General features: G+C 36.8%; 1 pseudogene across 1 annotated transcript; it reads right to left on the bottom strand.

Annotated features, from left to right (window-relative positions):
• Positions 1 to 18,323: 18,323 nt before the first annotated feature.
• On the bottom strand, positions 18,324 to 19,438 carry LOC137730326 (zinc finger protein ZAT10 pseudogene; annotated as a pseudogene). Its single transcript, XR_015951977.1, has one exon. The product of XR_015951977.1 is annotated as a zinc finger protein ZAT10 pseudogene (transcript).
• Between the last annotated feature and the right edge of the window lie 2,219 nt (positions 19,439 to 21,657).

Genomic DNA, 21,657 nt, shown 5'->3' on the forward strand with positions numbered 1-21,657 from the left:
TGTAAGCCTTATATGTATATTCTCATCTCTACCTAACACAAGGCTTTTTGGATCTCACTAACTTCAGGTTCCATCAGAACTCCGAAGTTAAGCGAGATTGGGCGAGAGCATTCCCAGGATGGGTAACCCACTGGGAAGTTCTTGTGTGAGTCCTAGAAACAAAACTGTGAGGGCGTGGTCAGGGTCCAAAATGGACAATATTGTGTTATGGTGGAGTCGAGCCTAGAATGTGGTGGAGCCCGGGTCGGGATGTGTCAACTAATATGTGCATAATAGTAAAATTAAAATTTTAATGTGGAGACATTAAATAAAGATACACATTAAATAAGACAATAGAACATAAATTTTAATAAAAGTACACTTTAATGGATCAAATTAAATATGTAATCTTGCATCATTTTTTTTAAAAAATTTTTGATCTATGACAAGGACTAATGTTCAAAAACCCCTAATTTATACATTTTACATGAAATTGTTCAATGTTCTTTTGATACTCTCCTTGGACATAATTACTATAGAGACTAAAATGTTTAACAAATGTATTCAAATAGCGTGTGAACTTCATCCAACTCTGATAAAAAAGATTTCTAAATCAGTCAGTGTTTAACATCTCGCATCTTTGGACTATTAGTACGTTAATAAAAAAAATAAAAGTCCAATTCTTGGTCATCAATATACAATGGCTGTTGAAAAGGCCCACCCTATATGAGGAGAAATTTTTCCTTGTGCCTGTAACATAAATGGTATACTACGTGTTATTATACAAGTGGTGGAAAATTTTATTTTTTATGTTATTGATTTTTTAACTCAAGAATCTTATTATTTGTATAAAGACATGTAGTACCACCTCGTATTCCGGGTACATTTGTACAAGAGGTGCGTGCATAAACATATTAATTAAAAATTGTACCCATGTTTATATTCTTCTATTAACCTTTTTCTATCTTGTTTATTGAATTTTTTTTAATGAATTGAATGTATTTTTGGGTGACATGGGTACATTTCTAGTGCAAAATGTAAAGCAAATTTTATTTATTTTTGGTTGCTTTTGGAATTGGGTCTGTGTAGTATATAGCCGGTACATTGTTCTTTTATGTGTTAGAATGAACTCGTTTGATCAACGGCCCATTGTCCAACAAAAAACGTTCTTAAAAAATATGAGCATAGCCTGCAATCAATGGGTAAATTTAAGGGAGTTTTAACGAAAAGTTTGTGATACTGTTCATTTTAACGAAAAATCATATTTTTACACTAAAAAGTCAAACCTGCCACTATTCACTTTATCATTTATTTTGTTCTTATCGTTAAAACTCAAAGTTTTCAAGTTCTTTTTATTAGTTTTCTTTAAATTTAATCATGATTGAGGAGGGCATCCAAATGGGAACATTTTGTAGTTAGTGGATACAATATTGTTTTGCTTATGGGTCCATTTCTTTAACCACTCTTATTTTACATTGTTACATTGCAAATGCATCATATAGAAGATTTGTTACTTTTCCCCCCCCCCCCCCCCCAAATTATAAAAAAATAATAATAATAATAAAATAAAGCAATAACAGAGTGATCAAGAACTTCGAATTAGTTAGACAAAAATCCTTATTTGTTATAATTTGGTTTTCTTTGAATTTGGATAATGGAGATAAGAATTTTGAATTTCTATAATTACAGTGAATTTAGACAATTAATTATGATAATTGAGTGAGAAAATTAATTAACTTGAAAATAATACAATTTTTAAGTTAAAAAAATAAAAAGTTGACTTGAAAATCCATTAATACTAATATAATGAGGTGGACAAAGTATAAGGACTTTAATAAAAAATTGAAAACTAATAAAGTTTTAGTCAAAGAATACTAGTGGCTAGAGACTGCATTCAAAGTCTCTCATTTGAACACAAATTGCATGATAATCCCAAACGATCCAATCCTTCAGCAAAAAAATTTCAAGGTAAATATGTCTATTTTCACAAGACCAACTTTGATACATAAGAGTACTACAATTTTGTAATAAACTTCCCAGAGGGTGAATATGCACATTTGCATTTAAAATCAGTTTTCCAGCAAGTGCATAATCTGATTCCACCATAATCTTATTAATTCTATTATCCACACAAGTTCCCACCCAACAAAAACACCCTAAACTTTAGCACATAGAATCTCACATTGACCCGTATTTGTACAAAAATCGGAGATCCATGCCTTCGACAAGTTTATTAGGACAGAAATTGGCCACCCCCTTACAACACCCATCAACATTAAGCTTTTCTAGTCCTCAGAAGGTCCCCGGTGAAGAAAAGTATTTGTGCTAAGGGGCTTCATGGAAGAAACCATATTCGCATGAAGTCAATCTTTTAAGTAGACAATAATAATTGAATTGAGATTATTGGGGAGAGCAAAATCTTGTTCAAAAATACTTTTGTTTCGCCAATGCCATAGAAACCAACAAGTTTGAAAAAATAAATCTCCATTATGAATTGCCAAGGAGCTTGTTTCGGAACCAATTATTAGTAGATGCATCAATCAAAAATTCATCAAAAACATGAAAACTTCTCCCAACCTTAACAAAATTGGCACAATGTGTTTTAAATTTAGGGTAAATCTCAGTTTACTACCCTCAAGTTTCGTGATTTGCAACATTTAGTACATGAAGATTTTTTCGTCCTAGAATCATATCTAAAGTGTTAATTTTAGGACAGTCTCATACATCCGTTAGTCTGACTGTTAAGTCTCCCGTTAACTGATGACATGTCGCTCATGTAGACAATGACTGGACGCCACGTGTCATTAAGAGGTTCACGTGGAAATTAAAAATTCAAAAAATATATTAAAATAATTAATTAAATAAAAATAATTAAAAAAAATTTCATGTACACACGGGTGCTCAGTCATTGTCCACATGGGCGCTATGTCATCAGTTAACGGGAGACTTAACAGCCAGACTAACGGATGTATGAGACTGTCCCAAAATTAACACTTTATGTATGACTTTGGAACGAAAAAAGTTTCATGTACTAAATGTTGAAAACCACGAAACTTCATATTAGTAAACTGATATTTACCCTTAAATTTAAATTCGATCCCATTTGGTCTTCATAACCAACCTTAACAACTTTCGGCTAGTCAAGACTCTACTTGCGTTGTGGTTCAATATTACTGTTTCTGACCAATTTTTTTAAGAAAAATAGAAAAATAAAATCTTCTTTTTTTTAAAGAACCGCTATTGATTCGAAATAAGCTAATAATGAGTTACATATGTCTTAGAAGAAGAAGAGATCCTGAAATAACATAATATACTGAAATAAACAAAATTAAATAACAATAAAATAGTAGAAGCTAGTGGATAATCTTTTATTGCCAAATTAGTATCTTGTTTCTTTGACCATCTTTTGCCTAGTGTCACTACGTCACCTTCAAAATCTGCACACAGACAGAGCCAACCGAAGCGAGCTAGGAAAGCAAAATTACTAGTTAATTAGCTGCTTATTTTAACGAATGCAAATATTTCGATCGGTTTTGTGTGTAGACTGCAGAGCCATCGAAATATTATAAAGAAATGCATGACAATCACATTAGTACTAAATAATTCACACAATGTGAAATTAAGAAAAGTAAACTAAGTAAAGTGTTGAACGGAATTCGATGACTATCGGATAGTCTCCAGTCTTCTTTCGTTCACGTTTCTTGACTTTATTTTCTCGAATCTCCACCATAAATTATCAGATCAATTTATATGATACCAATATTAACAAATTTTCTAACCCCGAAAAAAAAAAAGGTAAATCAAAGACTAATTTGCAAACTTCGGCTAAGTTAAGTTAGCTAGAACACTATCCTCCTCCTTCTACATCTAAATTTGAAATCCAATTTCTGTCTTTTAAATAAATTTATTGTTAAATATCACATGCATATAAGAAAAAAAGAAAAAAAAAAAAAAAAAAGGCTTTGGATGTGGTACCTAGCTATCAATATTCTTTTACTAAAATCTTGTTGGTTTTTAATTTTTGATCAAAGTCCCTAAAATTAATGTGATAAATTATTTCTTATTGTAGGCCTAATTAACTGAGCGATCTAAGGAATAAAGAAAGAGGGGGCCGACAACAACAAGAGATAAAGAGAGAGAGATATATTTAATTCTGAGGCGTGTGTTGTACCACTCTCTTATACCTTGATTTATTGTAGTAGGAAAGGTAGAATCCTTACCCTTATAGGATTACATCTCTTAATAGGTAATGATTACATCTCCTAATAGGTAATCAACTCCTAATAGGTAACTACAAGATACTCCTAGATATACTAGGATTTACACAATCACATTCCTAATCTGATAGGACTGCAACACTCCCCCTTAAGTGTGTAAATACTCAAACAAAATGTCGCATCAAATCTTTAGCATATGAGGTAGAACAATTGATGAAGTCGCTGTCATAAAGGGTGAACGCGAGTTTTAAACACAAGTAAAGTAAGTATACGTTGGTAGTAAAACTCACAAAACCTCGCTATGGTAAAACCCAAGGCATGGGGAAAACCCATAGACTAAGGAGAAAAGTGAGAAGTATGCATAATGTCTAAAACAAACGTCAAACAGGACGAAAGTAGTGAACTCAACGGAGTATGATCATCCCAAGATAGGTGCCTAGTGGGAAAAATGCTTCTAATCGTAGGAAAAAGAGTACATTAAGATCAAGTGAGTATGCTTCAGGATACTCTCCCTGAGTTAGACATAACTTATAAATAAGACTACAAGCGATTTAATTCAGATAATTTACGCATACCGATTCCTTGGACGAGCTTCTGACAAGTAAACTTGGGCAATGACTTCATGAAGAGGTCAGTCAGGTTGTCTTGGGAACGAATTTGCTTGACTTCAATGTTTTGATGCTGTTGTTACTGCTGAGAGTAAAAGAACTTCGGCATTATGTGCTTGGTGTTGTCTCCTTTGATGTATCCCTTCTTTAACTGCTCGATACATGCTGCATTGTCTTCAAAGATCGTTGTAGAAAGGTCAACAACGGAAGAAAGACCATTAGTGCTTTGAATATGTTCCATAACTGCTATCAGCCAAAAGCACTCTCACGAGGCTTCATGCAGGGCGAGAATCTCAGCATGGTTCGAAGAAGTCACATCTAGCATTTGCTCGGTAGACCTCCATGATATAGCGGTGTCTCCAACAGTAAAGGCATAACCTATGTGAGAATGTGCCCTATGAGAGCCAGACAAATAACCAGCATCTGCGTAACCAACGAGGCAAGAATCAACCCGAGGATCGAGTGGGGTGGCAACTCTTCTCAAAGATTTGTGGGTGTAGAATAAGCCCAAATCTGTAGTACCCTTGAGGTGGCGAAAAATATCTTTAACACCATTCCAGTGTCTGCGTGTAGGTGCATTGTTGTATCTAGCCAAAAGATTACCAACGAAGGAGATGTCGAGTCTAGTGCATTGAGCCAAGTACAATAAAGCACCAATTGCACTTAGGTATGAAACTTCAGGCTCTAAAATCTCTTCCTCATCCTCATTCGGACGGAAGGGATTTTGTTTAGCATCTAGAGTCCAAATGACCATAGGAGTATTCGAAAGCTTCGTTTTATCCTCATTAAAACGATGCAACACTTTCTGGGTGTAGTTCGATTGATGTACTAAGATTCCATCCGAACAATGCTCGATCTCCAGGCCAAGACAATATAGAGTTTTCCCAAGATTTTTCCTCTCAAATTCCGATTTCAAGTGCGTGGCAATTTCCTCAAGCTCTGCGAGAGTTCCAATGAGGTTCATGTCGTTGACATAGACTACAAAGATTGCAAATCCAGAATGTGACTTCTTAATGAACATGCATGGGCATAGTTCGTTGTTCATATAACCTTGACTTGTCAAATATTCACTCAGATGGTTATACCACATCTGCCCAGATTGTTTCAATATGTAGAGTGACCTCCTTAATCTAATCGAGATAGTATTTCATGGTCTAGAACTATTTGAACCAGTCAATGGAAGTCTTTCTAGAACTTTCATGTACATTTATATATCTAGATCCCCATAAAGATATGCAGTTACCACGTCCATAAGCTACATATTCAGTTTTTCAGAAACTACCAAAATGATAAGGTAGCGGAATGACGTCCATTACGGGGGAATGCATATCCTCGTAATCAATCCCAGGACGTTAAGAGAAGCCTTGTGCTACGAGGCATGCTTTGTACCGCACTATTTCATTCTTTTCATTACACTTCCTCACGAAAACCCACTTATAGCCCACAAGCTTCACATGTTGTGAAGTAGGAGCTACAGGTCCAAACACCTTTCATTTCGTGAGCGAATCGAGTTCGACCTAGATTGCTTGTTTCTAGTTTGACCAATTCATTCTACGTTAACATTCATCAACGGAGCATGGTTCAATGTCATCGCTAAGCATGAGATCAAAAACAACAGTATACGCGAATGCATCATCGACTATCATCTCATTCTGATTCCAAACCTCATCCAATACTACGTAATGGACCGAAATTTCACGATTCTTGAGAGGTCGGCATGTTTCATTTGAAGCATCATCGTAATCTAAAATAACCTCATGTGTTGGAACGGATGAGTAAGCAATGGTCAGATTCAGACTAGGTTCACTAGTTTATGCCATTTTCCTCTTTCGGGGTCATGAATCCTTTGAACCAGGAGGTTTGCCACGATTCAGGGTAGGAAGAGGTGATTGGCTAGCCGCTAGTGTACCTTGCCGTGTGGGAGGTGAGGCCACCCCACCCTTGGGGATGATTCGTCCTTCCATAACGGTGTTACGGCGTACAATTGGCACGTCTATCCTTGTAGGTGCGTTTGCAGCGAGTATATGCCATGTCATCACCTTCACTAGATCAATAAAAGCATTCGGCATGCTTTGAGCAATGCTTTGAAGATTTAGAATGCGTCGCACTTCAGTTTCAAATTGAGGCGTGCGGGATCTAAATAAAACATAATGGAAGTAATCCATGACAATTCGTGACGTTCTACAGGAACGTTAGTGATCATATCTCCCCCTAACGATGGGAAGACTATTTCATCGAATTGACAATCCGCAAAACATACGGTAAAGAGATCTCCTGTTAAGGGCTCTAAATAGCGTATAATCGATGGCGAATCATAAATGACATAGATTCCCATTTTTCTCTGATGACCCATTTTGGTACGTAGTGGCGGGATTATTGGCACATAGACTACACACCCAAACACAAAATGCGAGATGTCAAGCTCATATCCAGTAACCAACTATAACGGTGAATAAGGTTGGGTAGTGGTGGGCCTAAGGCGGACCAACATAGCTGCGTGCAATATTTCGTGGCCCTAAGGAGATACCGGCAAATTGATTCGCATAACCAAAGTCTGTGCTATTGTTTGAAGGCACTTTATGAAAGCTTCTGCCCAGCCGTTTTGGGTGTGAACATGGGGTACATGATGTTCAACTTCAATCCCAACAGACATGTAATAATCGTCAAATGTCTGTGACGTAAACTCTCCAACATTATTCAGTCGAATCGACTTGATTGGATAATCAAGGTGGTGAGCCCTTAGCTTAATAATGTGTGCTAGGAGTTTCGCAAATGCAGCATTGTGTATGGACAACAAGCACACATATAATCATTGTGTCGATGCATCAACCAACACCATAAAGTATCTAAATGGTTCGTACATTGGTTGGATAGGTCCATAAAATCCTCTGAAGAAATTTAGGGGGGTCGTGAATAATCTTTGTAATTGAGGGTTGAATGTTCAACTTCCCCAAGGAACATGTTTTGCAAAACGGATGCCCGGGATAAGATTTCAAGTGATGCCTATGAGATGCTTTGAGGATACAACGCATCATATCTTGTCTGGGATCTTTCATTCAATCATGTCAAAGCAGCAAAGTGTCTTGGAACCCAGCACTATGGCCAGCCACATTGTGTGTTTCTATGACTCGAATGGTTGTTATGTACAACCCACTCAGGAGATGTTCCAACTTCTTGTGAATATGCTTTCGGCCATATTTGTAAGAAATGATACAAAGAAATTCAGAACCATTCTCTTCAAGGGTTTCAACATGATATTGATTATCTTAAATGTCTCTAAAACTCAACAATGTTCTTCCAGAACGGGGAGAATAGAGTGCCTCTTTAATAGTTAATTCAGTATCATTGGACAACATTATACGAGCTTTGTCTTATCTTTCTATTAGGTTTAATGGGCCTGATAGGGTTGGCAGAGGTGCATTCTTAGGTACGAAGTTAGTGAAATAGTGTTTCTCACGCAATATGGTGTGCGTAGTTGCACTATCTGCCAAACAACTAACTTCCCCACTAGTCATACTTAGACATAAATTAATTGAATCAGTCACTTGCATAAATATAATTCCATTCATTCAATTAATCAATTCAAGAAATAATATCCATAAAATAATATCCAAAGTTCAAAACAAACCAAACCAAACAAATAATTCCAAAGACTTCGAATATTTTCCGAAAATTAAACCATAAACCTAGAAAATAGGGAGGGGGTTCAGCCACTCCTAGTAGGTTCGGCCACTAGGGGTTAAACACCCTAAAAACATGTCTAAATTTATTCTTCCATAAGAGTGGATGCCTCCTAAAAATCTAAAACCTTCAGAGTTTTAGTAGCCATTTCGGGGATTTACATGCGCAAAGTTGGACTCACGACGTGAATAATACTTGGCAATGGCCTCGGGGGTAGCTCAACATACACAAGACCAATGATACCTTGATCCACAGCAGTAACACATGTCCAGTTAAGTGGAATCCAATTGAACGGTAGCTTTTCACTTGTTCTTGAAGATTGGGGCCTTCGAGGCAAATGGTTGGCGCTTCTGGGTCAAGTTTCCTCCCTTGGACGAGCCTCTGTTCAGTGGACCTTAGGCCCGTGGTGGGGCTTGTTGCCATTTTCCACAGCCACGATGGGATCTTCGTCTATTTTGGATGTTCGAAATTGTTGCGTGCGCTTCAGGCGCAATGTTCGAGCAGCTAGGTCGAGCTTGATGATTCTTCATCAAAATATGGTTCTACTTTTCAACGAGAAGTAGAATAGATATCAAATCCAAAAATTTGGTGAACTTATGTGCTCTATATTATTGTTGCAGAACAATATTGGTGACATTGAAGGTCAAATATGTCTTCTCCAGGAGATCCTGTTCGGTTAAGTCCTCGTTACATAAATTAATCAGTGATTGGATTCTACAAACTTCAAAGTTGTATTCATTCACAGACTTAAAGTCTTGGAAGCGTAAATGTTGCCAGTCGTGTTTTGCTTCACGCAAGAAGATGTCTTTCTAGTGATCAAAACGATTCGCTAAAGCGAGCCAGAAGGTACGAGGATCATCCTCTGCGAAGTACTCGGTCTGCAATGCATCATAGATGTGTCTTCAGATGAAGATTATAGCAGTAGCTTTCTGAGCTTCGTCGACGGGTGCATCGTCGATTGGTTCCTTAATGGTAGCTCTAAGACTCTTTGCAGTGAGATGGAGCTTTACATCTTGAACCCACTTCAGGTAGTTTCTTCCGGAGACTTCCAGAACAGTGAAATCGAGCTTGTTTAAGTTTGACATGTCCCTAAATAGAGGGTACATTAAAACGTGGTTAGTCGTATAAAAATATATCGTAGAACATTCGAGGTTCTATAAACATGTACTAGTTTAATTTATGCATGAAAGCTACAGGTTTCATGTGGTAAGTTTTGAATGAAAACTTCGGGTTTTAAAGGCACTAAATTCGAAACTACAGTTCGATAGTTATGAACGTTTAGTTCATATATAGGGGTACCTGCAATAACACAGAATACAACATACAAAAAAGTGTAACGATTTGTGGATTGCTTCAGGAACCCAAGTGTGAGTGCTTCGGGACTACGAAAGAGAGTCAATGGTTCAAAGAGATGAAATAATTTATTGAATCGTTAATGCCAAAAAGTGAGCTTCAGGCCAATAATTTTAGATTAATTGTCAAATTAGTGAACTGCTAGTCACTTTAATTAATTCAATAGATTGAGACCATTCGGGGTTGATTGTAGAAGCAAAAATAATTATAACATGCGGGTTGAAATTATTTAGAATGCCAAAAATTAGCATTGGGTTCGAAAAAGGATAGCCCCAAAAAAATTTGGGCTCGAGTTGACTGCAATAGGCAGCCCAAAGGTGGCAACAGGCAACAGGTCGAGAAGGGAAAGCCCAAAGACTTGCGGGCGGGGGCACAAAAACCCCAGCCGGGGCTGGGTTTTAGGACTTGGGCCTAGGGAGGTAAGCCCAGCCATCTGGGCTGGCTATTTAATTACGGGTAAGTGATTCTGAGTAAATGCACAGAACTTTTCAAAGATAAAAAATACTTGAGGTATACACCAAAGAAAAGAACCAAGCATATGGTATAGTGATCAACAAAAGTCACATAGTATTTATATCCTTCAACTGATACAACTGGAGAAGGCCCCCATACATCATTACTTATTCTTTCAAAAGGTTTTACAAAGACATGAGAACTAGAAGAAAATACTTGTCATTTTCCCAGCAAGTACACACATGTTTATCCGCATCTAATTTATACAAGATTTAAGTATGAGAAAGCATAATATGTAATACATCATTTGTAGGATGTCCTAGTCTATGGGCCACAGAGAAGCTTTCACAACTTGACCCAGAAATGCCCTTGGAACTGACTAAAACTGCTGCTGATTATTCTTAAAGAAAAGACTCTTTGGAATTTAGTACAAGCTTCCATTACTCTTTCCTCTCATTAAGATTGCCTTTATTGGCTTGTCCTACACCCAAAAATCCCATTCATCAAGAATTACATAAACCTTACTATTTCTGCACAAAGTATATATAGATAATAAACTTGCAACAAGAGATAGAACATGTAAAACAGTGGCAAGATATAAAGGTTTAGAATGAGTTTTAAGAGAAGATGAACTAGAATTCTTCACTAGTAGACATTCTCCATTTCCAACCGTGATTGGTTTCCATCAAATGGTGTAATCATATCAAGATCATTGGCTACTTTTGTCATATAGTGAGTAGCCCAATATCCATGATCCAATCTTGATTGGGATTGAAATCATGTGTCAATTGAGCAGTCATGACAGTTAAGGTTGGTGGTGGAGGTGTTCCCTGATAAGCATAATTGTTGTGAGGAAAACAACTAAGTGCCACGTGTCCCATTTTCTGACAAATTTGGCACTCAAAGAATACCAGCTGTATTCATTGGCTGTTGCTCATTCCTATAGTAATATATAAGAGTTGTATGTCTTCGTTTATTGCAAATTTGACATTCATGGATGATTCCAAACTTCTGCCCATTATTACCATTCCAGTTACTCCAGCTTGAACCACCATTGGACTAAAACTTATTACTACCAGAAAAACATCATTACCTCTGTTGCTATCATTTCCTCCATTGTATCAAGGTCTAGAATTATACTTTTAACCATTGAAGCCACCATTGTTTCTATGTGAAGAAAATTGTTGTGGCATATTGCCTTGAGAAAAGTGACTTCCAGTAAGTCTAGTGCCATTATATAAACCCAGCAAGCCAAAGAGGCTGTTGCAAATGGGTCGGGGCTTCAGGCCTATGTCCGAGACAAACCCAGCATGCTTCTGGCATGCAGGTTTGGGCTCGGGTGGACCGGGGCTTGCAGGCCCATGTGACAGACAACTCAAGCCGAAGCTTGGTTAGGTCTGAAAGGTGCAGTGAGCCCATAGGGCTGTACAGGTGGTCCAAGGCGTCGGGGCGACGCCATCCCACAGTGGTCCATAGTGGTGTCGCAATTTTTCCTCTTTTTTTTCGAATTCTAGGGTTAAAAACCCTAATTGCTTCTAAATTAATTTCCAATTCTACATAGCATAAATGCGTAATGCATGAACAATTATATATATTGACAAAATATATGAACATATATATGATATATATAATTGGAAGGAAAATATAAATATAGGGGGTTCATGCATCATGGAGAATATTTTCATGCTTCAAGGTTTTTTTAAATATCTTAATTTATTTTAGAAGAACTTGATTGGCAGAAAACGATTGAGAGCCTTTGAATTCGTAGAAGATAGCCTCGTCCTATGATGTGTCAATTCCTCAGCTTCTGGTAAGAGCGTGTTGATAACGTGTTGTAGGCCTAATTAACTGAGCAATCTAAGGAATAGAGATAGGGGGCCGGCGGTAACAAGAGAGAAAGAGAGAGATTTAATTCTGAGATGTGTGTTGTATCACCCCCTTATGCCTTTATTTATAATAGTAAGAAGAATATAATCCTTACCCTTATTGTGACATCCCACATCACCCAGGGGAGTAATCCTTAAATATATATTCCCATCCCTACCTAGCTCGAGGCCTTTTGGGAGCTCACTGGATTCGGGTTCCGTAGGAACTCCGAATTTAAGCGAGAAGGGGGCTATAGCAATCCCTTGATGGGTGACCCACTGAGAAGTTGCTCGTGAGTTCCTAAAAATAAAACCGTGAGGGAATGGTAAGCCCAAAGCGGACAATATCGTGCTATGGTGGTGGATCGGGCCCGGGAAGTGATCCACCCCGGGCCAGGATGTGACAATTTGGTATCAGAGCCTAACCTTGGTCGCGTGTGTGCCGACGAGGACGTCGGGCCCCTAAGGGGGGTGGATTATGACATCCCACATCGCCCAGGGGAGTGATCCTTAAATATATATTCTCATCCCTACCTAGCACGAGGCCTTTTGGAAGCTCACTGGCTTCGGGTTCCGTAGGAACTTCGAAGTTAAGCGAGAAGGGGGCTAGAGCAATCCCTTGATGGGTGACCCACTGGGAAGTTGCTCGTGAGTTCGCAAAAATAAAACCGTGAGGGAATGGTAAGCCCAAAGCGGACAATATCGTGCTGCGGTGGTGGAGCGGGCCCGGGAAGTGATTCGCCCTAGGCCAGGATGTGACAATTTGGTATCAGAGCCTAACCCTAGTCGTGTGTGTGCCGACGAGGACGTCGAGCCCCTAAGGGGGGTGGATTGTGACATCCCACATCGCTCAGGGGAGTGATCCTTAAATATATATTCTTATCCCTACCTAGCACGAGGCCTTTTTGGGAGCTCACTGGCTTCGAGTTCCGTAGGAACTCCGAAGTTAAGCGAGAAGGGGGCTAGAGCAATCTCATGATGGGTGACCCACTGAGAAGTTGCTCGTGAGTTCTCAAAAATAAAACCGTGAGGGAATGGTAAGCCAAAAGCGGACAATATCGTGCTACGGTGGTGGAGCGGGCCTGGGAAGTGATCCGCCCTGGACCAGGATGTGACACTTATAGGATTACATCTCTTAATAGGTAATCAACTCCTAATTGGTAACTACAAGATACTCCTAGATATACTAGGATTTACATAATCACATTCCTAATCTAATAGGACTGCAACATTTCTATGTATGTTACTATATTTTTTAAATTAAAAATTGAAATTTATAGTTGTTTATTTTAATGAGATTTTAAATAAAAATCCATAATTTGTGGCATTAAAAATATAAAATTATACTAGTGTGTGTATGTGTGTGTGTGTGTGTGTGTAAACATGGTACATTCATCAAAATCAACAAAAAAATTATTGTACCAAAATGTGGGTACATTCTTCAAAACCACACAAAAAAAGTAATATATATTAGGCTTAATAACATTAGTAAATTTCTTTGATTAAACTTGATATGGATACATTCTCAAATCAAAAGAAAAAAAATTGTACCCATATAAGTTTACAAATGGATTAGAAAAAATTGAATAGATTTTATATAAAATAAAAAATGGTACATTTTACATATGACAAATTGGTATACTTAAGAATGGGTACATTTCAAGATTAAAAATTTGAGAAAAATTACATGAATGGGTGCATATAAGATTAAAAATTGAAATTTTTTTATAAAAAGCTAATTGGTACAAACTTATTCTAATTTTTTATTTATTTTGGAAATGTTTTGAATTGAAAATTAGTTAGTTGTTTAATAAAGGTGTGAGTATTAAAATCCTAAATCAATTATTAATTTTTATTTTAAAAAATTATATAACTAACATGTAAATTTATTATTACATTAATGCTAAAAACTTTGATCAAAATCTGAAAACTAATAAGGTTTCAGCTAATGAACATTGGTAATTAGGGACTGGATACTAATTTTTCCAAAAAAAAAAAAAAAAAAAAACTAGGTAATTTCCTCGAAAGTGTTTTGATTTGCAAAGGTAACTAATTATATGCATGACTATAGCCTCTTAGTACTACAATCTAGTGATACTCCTCTTTACTTGTAAGTGAGAGGTCTTAGGTTCGATTGTCATCAAATGCTAATTTGAACCGCATTATTATTAGCTCATTATGAGGATAAGCTCACATCTCCCTTTTAGTGTAGATAAAATTATTTGTTTAAAAAAAAAATATATATATATATATGCATGACTATACAAATTTCTGGTCCAATTATTTGGATAGGGCATCTTCAAGAGCACATAAAATATTAGCCCTAATTTCAATAATATCTCTATTTAGTTTGATCTATAAGTTTGCAACACTGATTAATATCAAGGAAATGAATTTGCTTATCCTATTTGTAAGATGGCAGTTAGGGTTTTCTGTATATATACTTCCTGCACGCAATGAAACACAAACATCTTTTCGAATTTCTCCTCTTTTGCTTCACAGCATCCCTCTAAATATTCAAACATGTTCAAGGAATAAGCAAGTTAGCAACCCCATCAAGGCTGAATTATTCCGTAGCTTCCATTGTGTGTGAAACAGTTTCTTTTATTCTTTGAGAAAATGAAATATATATTCAAGGCAGTTTTATTACGTGCACTTGTAACCAAATTAGTGTACGGCTCATATAAAAAATAAAAACCAATGATGCAAGGAAATTCTTCTCTAATCAAAATTAGTACATGCAGGAGCTAAAAAGCATAAAAGATATTAACTATACTAAATTAGTGTACGGCTCATATATGATCACATATCACATTTAGCTTTACATGGCTTCGATTTGGTTAAGCAAAAAACTTTACTCGATGTAAAGTGAGGACATACGACGAAAATAAGTTGTTGAATACGAGAATATTCCCACATCAGATAATTGACAAACTAGTTTATACAATTAATGTTGTTGTGTAAGTGAATATAGGTGTGATTAGTAGTGGATCGCTAATCCAATCTCTATTAATTTATATGTTTTTTTGTCAGCAATTGCACTCTTTATAGCGTAACATAATTCTTGTTCAGATTACCTAACAGAGATATATCCATTTATCTGATAAATCATTGATCATTCATATCTAAGAACATGCTGCATTTTAAGCTTATATATATATATATATATAGATACTCTTAGCAACTCCTATATTCGAAGCAAAGTGTTGTCTAATTAAACCATGAATTACAAATGTCTAGAAAAGCTCTATTACTATTTTGCAAGGCAATCCACATCGATGTAATGAAAGTGAGGGACTAAGACAATCACAGAACGCCCCGAATAATCGACCCATTTGCCAAGCATAGTCTCATGAAATCTTCCATCTTTTCCTTCAATTACATCTAAAAATGACTTGTAAACCATATTATGACCGTCCCTCATTGGTTGTCCGCGGATTCCATTATCAAGAAGTGTATGCACAACCTCTTGTACCAATTTCTCCTGACACATTACTAATTCCCCTGGCGTAGATCTACTTGTTGTTAAGAGATCGATAAGGGTTGCTGGCACAGAGTTAGCTGATACTTATTCCCCAGATACTGTCATTGCTTCTTCTCCGGGAAAAGAGGTTCACGAAAAAATGGCAAAAAAGAAAGTATTAATTTCTCTTCTATATCTTGCATCTATAGTATTTTTGCCTTGGTGGATCTCTCTCTCATTTAATAAAAGTCTGGAATCTTGGTTTACTAATTGGTGGAATACTAGGCAATCCGAATTCTTTTTATAATGAGATTCAAGGAAAGAGTATTCTAAAAGAATTCATAGACTTAGAGGAACTCTTACGTTTGGACGAAATAAAAAAGGAATACCCGGAAACACATTTACAAAAGCCTTGCTTAGAAATCTACAAAGAAATGATCTAATTGATCAAGATGCACAACGAGGATCGCATCCATACAATATATATAATATCTGATTCTTATTACCTGTATACCTACATTTCACGTTTAAACCGTCCGTTTAAACAAGAGTAAGCAATTATTATAAAAACAAAACTAAGATATTAGGCAAGTTTAATTGTCAAGGCCGCGTTTGTAGGAAGCAGCTTTGGCCACACGGCAATTAAACCTCGCATTCACACTTGAAATCAAACCTTAATTAGCAATAATAATAAGCAATTAATTACTGATTAATTTGCTTTAAATCTAAGGCGTACAAAGTGGGAGGGTAGTAGGAGTGGAGTGCATCAACACGACCAGTGTGATGAGTCTTTGTTAGAGAATAATATCCATTAAGCTAAGCTAAGCTACAAAAAAAAAAAGACAAAAAAAAAAAAAAAAAAGGCAACATGTTACATATATGCATGTAGGCATGTAGCTACAAACATTTCATCTAGACATATCACATATTTAATGTTTATTTTTGAACAAACGAATATCAACATAAAGGGATAAGGAAGTATGCTAAGTCTTACAATAGGCTAACCATAAAAATGTGGTTCAAATTCGCCTTTGGCGAGAATCAAACATAATACTTCTCACGTACAAGTGGACAAGAATATCACTAGACCGTAGTACTAAGTGACCACATATTTAATGTTTAATTGTCATATTTGCTCGATTAAGTTACCAATCACGTACTTCACTAGTATTTCTTCTAGGTCCTTGTCTTGTATGACAATATGACCCGTAGATCCTCTACAAGCAGATAGAAGGTTCCTATCAATTTCTTTTACAAGATGATACTCTAATCTGTATGAAAACTCAAATTTAGATGAAAAAACAGAGCACATTGCTACTGGCACCTGTAGATCCTCTACACAGGTTCCGATCAATTTCTTTTACAAGATAATATTTTAAGTTACTCTAATCTATATAAAAACTCAAATTTAGATAGAAAAAACAGAGCACAATACGACTGGCAACTAAACTAAGTTCCAATCACTAAACTAGATTGGAGAAATGAAATTAAAAAGGTAGAATACATGCTAATTATACAAAATTAGTCCATGTGAATTGATACTCACAATAATTAAATATGAAAATACTATGCAGCCACAAATGTCCTAATTAAGCCAGCAAAAGCTTTACAACGAAATATTAATAAATATTGGACGTAGTAATATATGGTGGCATATTTATCTGATGATGACCTCTCAACATGTGCAGTAAGTAATTAAAGGCATGAACCCACACGGTGTTGGCCTTTGGCTTCAATGGCTAAATACTCTGCCTGCGTCGTGCATGTTTGTTAATACATACTTACTTGGCTCACCACAATCACCGCCACCATCAAACCACCAGTGAGGCATACATGCATCATGCATGCCTGCCTGCCTGCTGTGCCTCCGCTGTCAAGCTGCATTTCTAACAGTAATACGTATCCCCCACCCCTCCTTAATTAAAATATTACAGAATCACTTGGTATTATAATTTAATAATAATTTTTATCACCTATAAATAAGAAGTTTTTATATTCAATTGAAATAAAAAACAGATTTAAATTACATTTCATTTTGATGTTTGATTTGACAATTATTATTACAGTAAAAAGGCAATTAGACTTTGATTTGACAATTAATTGAAAATATCCTAATCCACATTCACATATGCCTACAAGATCTGGGGTGCCGTCAGATGTATAGTTATCGAGCTGTGCAAGATTAGGGAGAATATCTCAATATAGAGACAAATGTAAACTTAAGTTACTTTACAAATTTAGAACTCGTTTGAATGTATTTTTAAAATAACTGAAAACATTTTTTATGAAAATATTTTTGGAATCAAAACTTAGAAAAAATGTAAGTAAATTTTGAAAAAGCACTGAAAGTGCTTCCTGGAATAAGCATATAACTGGTACTTTCTACATAAAACACGTGCTTTTGAAATAAAAAAATATTTTCTTTAAAACCACTTTCCGTCATTTTGAAAACATATTCAAACAAACCCTTATACATCCGATGATAGGTCAAAATACATACCGTAAAAACATTGTTATGTAGTTTTTTTTTATTCTTTTTTTTTTTCATTTCTGAAACGTATGTAGCAAAAAGGAGCTTAATTACTCGACTATTTTCTATTAAAATTTGTTTTGGGTATTCCATATGTACCCATAACAAATACAAAGCAAAATAAATAAGAAAGATCACGTAACAAAAATGAAAGAATAAAAAACCCAAATCGAATTGAAGATAAACAATATTAATTAAATAATAACCAATTGGAGACACTACAACATTGTTCACAAACAATGAACGAATTGAATTGTCTGTACAGCATTCAACAACCCATCAAATGAAGAACAAATCAAATTTAAAAATTAAAAACATGCAGCTATCAGCTAGCTAGCTATACAGCGGAGCTTTGTAATTCACGTAAATCCAAATTAATCTCCACCCAACAACCACCGCGGCTTCTTTCCCACCATCGGGCTCTGCACCTCCTGCTCTCCGGAGAGTTGACTTTTCTTGTCCCCGCCGAACCCTGGCCAGAACTCCGGCAACGCCGGCATGTTTAGGTCAAATCCGCGCTGACTCTGATGACTTTGACTATGGCTGGAAGCCCCCGCACCGCCGCCTTCGGAAGTAGTGACAGCGCTCGTGGCCGCGCTGCCGCCGTCGTAGTGACAGCGCTTGTGGCCTCCCAGTGCCTGGCCGGTGGGGAAGGTCTTGTGGCAGATAGAGCACTCGTGGGTCCTACCGCTTGTTGTTGTCACGGCGGAAGCGGCGGCGATTTGCTGGTCGACCATGGCGGCGGCGGAAGAGTCGGACTTGCGGTGGCTGGCCTTGTGTCCGCCAAGAGCTTGGTAAGAGGAGAACCCCTTGTTGCAAACAGAGCACTTGTAAGAAAGGTCTCGGGACGGCGGCTGCGGCGGCAATTCAGAGCTATCAGTGGTGCCGCGGGCGAGCATGATGAGGCAGAGAGCGAGGTACTCCTCTTCGGTTGGCGGGTCTTCGCTGCGCGGCCGCTTAGAGCGCTTCCGTTTGGCCCATGGCTCTTTGGAGTGGATTTGGTGATTGCCGTGGCGACGATCCTCCACCTTTTCAAACGATGAAAAGGATGGAGAAGGAGTAGTGGTGGTACTCGCGGATTTCAAAGCCTCTAAGGCCATTTTTATCGTAATTTCTCGTGCGCGAAAACGCGGAAAATATGTGATCGATATGGTTGTCGAGATACAGAAAGACGGAGACTGCTTTCACTACTTTTTGGTGGTGGGGAGAGTGAGGAGGAGAGGTGGTGTATTTATACGTGGGATTTGGGGAAGAGTTGGTGAAAGGAGTGAAGTCGGTCAACTAAGGAAAAGGGTAGAAAGAGGGGAGGTGGAGTGGGAGTGGTGGGAGGGGAGGGAGGCGGTGGACCGAGCTTTTTGTTGGACTTGTTCCAAGTCAAAACATTTGTACGCCTGCTTGCTTTGCTTACTCTTTTCATCCACTAAACCAAAACAAATCTCACTACTTGCTCCTTGGGTCCTGGTCCGTGCACATCACGCTACCTCGAGCGGATTCCAACTTCTCTCTCTAATTACTTGTTATACTTGGTGATTACTATTAAATATTTACTAATTGCCAGCGGAAGGGTGGAATCACAAGGCTCACAAGTTTGTCATTTTTTGAATTTACTGGGTTCCTTAGCGCGCTTTCGCCCTATATGCCTCATAGCCCGAAGATGAGTCACTGGTACTGACTAAGGTTCGCATCTATGGCCAATAAATAGGTTTGTTTTGACCTTCTTTTTAGGGTTTACAGTTTAGTTTAGGGAAAGATGGATAGGAATAGTGGGAAGGGAGTCCTCAATGTTGTCTTGATGATCCCTGTCATGGAGTATTAGATAAGGACTAGTTAGTTTCTCCAAAATCAGCATTGTGTCGTTGTGTTTAACGGGAAAGGAACTGGTTACTACCTTTTGATCAATACTTATAGCACACAATAAACAATTTTATCAGATTCTACATCATGGGTTGGGCACTTATCAAACAAGAAAAAGATTTCCACTTTTGGTGAGTCTGGTGACATAGACGTTATATATGGCATCAATACACAACAAATCAAATTCCAAAAAATTTAGATTGCAATTAATCATGATGATAATATATCTAAGGGGATAAAACTTCCTTTTGTTTAGATTAGTAGAAAAAATAAGTATAGAAAAACGACTCAGTAAATGCATCCTTATTACTACTGGGAAGTAGTGTTTAAGAGTCGCTCAAGAGCGCGTGTACCGTGCAAACACGCATAAATGACCATCATTTTGCATTTAGTATTAATAAATTTGAAAGATCTTTCTCAATCTAATCAACCAGATACGAATTGAATGGTTCTTCATTCTCTTCAGATCTCCATTATGTTTTACTAAATGCAGAGGATTTTTATTGAGTTGTTTACTTTATAATTCATTAAATTTCACATTTTTGTGATGATTGAGAGAACTATATCGTTATCCTGAAAAGAAAAAAAAGAGAACTATATCGTTATCCCACATATCCTAATTCTAACTTGTATTCCACCCTTCCTCGTGACTTTCTTTTCTGTCCATATCCCTTCATTGAACCATGATATTGATCTAGGGTTGATACAATGTTAGGGAAGATGGTGACAAGGAAAAAAGACTATATGATCTAGTTGCAAATGTGAGCGTAGTCACATAGGCTAATTAAAGTGGATATTTTCTTAAGCATTTAAGTTTGAATCTCCCTTCTTGCAATTTAAATTAGTTTAAAGTATAAAATATATTATATATATAAAAATACAACTTGTACGATCTAGTTTAGATGGATCACCTAAGCTTCGAAGGGAAAGTTAGGACATAACACGTCTAAAACTAATTGAGGATTATAGTATGAGAGCTTCGTTTTGGGTTTTTTTTGGGGTTTCTAAGCCTACAAAATTGCATTTGAGCGAACAAACAAGCAAACTGATTTCGCCGGCAGCAAAAACAAGGCGAGTGAAAACTTTGGGGATGTTTCACCAAATTATGTAACTTTCTGCTCACACATACCCATCTATTACAGTTAAAGTTCAATTTTTTTTTTAACAAACGATATTATCTATACTAAATGATTGAAGGTGAGCTAAGTTTTACAATAGGACTAGCAATAATATGATTCAAATTTATCTGTGGTAAGAATTGAACTTAAAACGTCTTATTTATAAGTGCAGAGGAATACTTAAAATTCAAATTAAATTAACAAAATTGGCTTAAAAACTAGTGATATATTTCGCTTTCTACTATTTGAAAAGTCTTTTAACTTCGGATCCCTATATGACCCGTTGTTAGAAAGTAATCCCAACTAAATTAATATTAATTTGTAGTGATCACAAGACTAATGGTAGGGATAAACATCAAAACAAATGTTAATTGTCCTTTGTGTAATAAAAAGAAAACCCAACCCTTGTACAGTGTTCAAATCCACCCCAATCTTTACGTCCTAGCTTACGTCACGCTGAGGTGAGAAAGGATGCATGCTTGCTTCTCTAAATTACCAATTAATTATCGAGTAATGTTACAATTATCACCTATTTA

This window comes from Pyrus communis, chromosome 10 (assembly GCF_041283825.1).
Source record: "Pyrus communis isolate YQ-2024b chromosome 10, ASM4128382v1, whole genome shotgun sequence".
Taxonomy (NCBI): domain Eukaryota; kingdom Viridiplantae; phylum Streptophyta; class Magnoliopsida; order Rosales; family Rosaceae; genus Pyrus; species Pyrus communis.